The sequence below is a fragment of the Morone saxatilis genome, unplaced genomic scaffold (genome assembly GCF_004916995.1).
Source record: "Morone saxatilis isolate NCDOM2014 unplaced genomic scaffold, NCSU_SB_2.0 Contig24, whole genome shotgun sequence".
Taxonomy (NCBI): Eukaryota; Metazoa; Chordata; class Actinopteri; family Moronidae; genus Morone; species Morone saxatilis.
The window spans coordinates 20,975,409-20,977,491 of record NW_023339807.1 but is presented as its reverse complement, the minus strand read 5'-3'; the positions used below and the strand labels follow the sequence as shown (position 1 = coordinate 20,977,491).

Sequence of the window (2,083 nt, the reverse complement as noted above, 5' to 3'; positions counted from 1 at the left end):
AGGCCTCGGGAGACAATGGCTACTGTGTCAGGAGGAGGAGGACGGGGGGGGGAGGGGGTGCGTTAACAAGTCTTGGGGTTTCATGACACGGTCACAGCACCGTGCAACTGTGTGAACACTCTTAATGCCACATTTAGGCTTAATAATGCGTTTTTATTATTGATAGTAGTAGGAGGGATGAGATGGCAGGCTGATACAGGCGTATTTCCTGATGTGATGTACAATTGCCTTAAAACAACAATAGCCCTTTAAGAGGCTTGTGCTTGAATCAAGTTACCCTGATTACCTTTAGATTACTGTCAGTTGTTGAACATCAGGAGGGCTGAAAAGTTGCAAAGTGGAACCATTCACTGTAGAAAAAGAAACAAAATCAACATGTTTAACTGCAGCTTCAGAGTGACCTCAGTTCACTGTGTAGTTCAAGGACATCAAGGAGGAGTCTGTAATGTCCTCGACCAGAGAGGCAGTGGAGATGTTCATCATATACAACTCTTGTGTGCCAGCCTCAGTAATATTAGTGCAAAGTATCACCGGACCATCAAGCAACACAGATGTCTGCATTATCAGAAATCGCAGCGTTCTATGACCAGACATCTTTATTTGCTTAATACCAACATGGGTATTCAATAATGACATTGTGATACAGTTGCATTAGTACTAATGCCGCCTTCATGTCACATCAGAGTTATTGTAAATTTGCCCAAAAACCCATTCCATTCATGTCAACGTCTTAAATTGCAATTACTTAAATTTTTCTGAAACTTCTAATATAACTGACAATACAGATGTGCCAAAACATGGACATCTGACATGATCTAAAATCAATGTAATTCAACTCAAATTCAGTGTATATACAGTCATATTGTCAATGCATAGTGTATTTAATCTTCATACAATCAACTCTGCAACCTGAGTTGTCAGCTGACATGTAACATCTGTCCCGTCCTGCAGAAGATGGTGATGTTTTTCAGTGTGTTATATAACTTTTAGCGCTGCAATGAGGACTTTATGTAAAGAACCATATTAAAGTTTAGGCATGTTTTAGCCCATTTACTACATTATCAATATCATTATCATGTAGCTTACTTTACTATCTATTCCTGCCTTTAACACTCATTACATTGCAAAGAAAATCTTTTATCAAACTTTTTGTTTGAATTATTGCCATGTTATTGTCAACACACTTTTAATTGGCAACACACTTTTAATTAATTTAATTAATGGAAACCTGTGGCTGCCTGGAAGGTGGGAAAACACACCAAAAATATTTACCACAACTCTCTGAAAAGCAAATTTGTGGTCACTAGGGTTCTGATTCTTTAGTTTGACTATCCTCTGAAGCGTTGACTTGGGTTTTTAGGCTCAAAACGGTGACAGGTTTGACTAAAATACATACATAGGCATATAGGCCTCCTCACTACCTTCCCTCATATTGGTCTATATCTACAGTACCCCTCTCACGCTCACTTCCTGCCTTTTGTTACACTGTCATCACAAACAAAAAAAAATGTGGATGTGTTTGCCATCAATCCAAAATGATCAAATGTGCTCAGTTCCGTCCAGCGTAATTGGCCGTGTTGTATAGAATTTGGAGCTCAAAGCCTCACCCATATTTATTGGGATGAGGGGGAACAGTGTGGCCCTTTGTGGCCCTGTGTGTATTTATGAATGGCTGAGCATCGGGGCGAAGTCTCAGAACAATGCTGCTACACTGAAGGAATGATTTTCATAGGGGAGGGGTGATGATGGTGATGATGGTGGTGGCGGGGAGGGCAGTTTATTCCCCACCGTTGGGGCTTGGTACAGAGAGTGGCGAGAGGTCTTGCTGGCAAAGGGCTGGTGTGACGCTTTGCTTTGAGTGTCAGAGGGAAGGCTGCTGAAACTGCTCATACAGGAGCTGCTGAACACTTGGAGGTCGGCCACGGTCACCTACACAGGTGAGCAGGAGCACTTTTCTGATTTGTTTTTTAAACCTTGGGAGTTTTGGAATTGGAGATTGAAGAAGCAAGGAGATGTAGATTTGTGCAGATATGGGAGGACAAATGGTGGGATGTATCTAATTGTTATCTATCTATCTATCTAT

General features: G+C 41.2%; 1 protein-coding gene across 4 annotated transcripts in view; it reads left to right on the top strand.

Annotated features, from left to right (window-relative positions):
- Positions 1–1,793: 1,793 nt before the first annotated feature.
- LOC118335937 (myelin-associated glycoprotein-like) overlaps positions 1,794–2,083 on the top strand; it is a 19,176-nt gene continuing 18,886 nt past the window's right edge. For all 4 annotated transcript variants that reach the window (XM_035672452.1, XM_035672450.1, XM_035672449.1 and 1 more), the window contains exon 1: positions 1,794–1,937. The gene's annotated coding sequence lies outside the window, so the exon portion shown is untranslated. The remainder of the gene's footprint in view (positions 1,938–2,083) is intronic.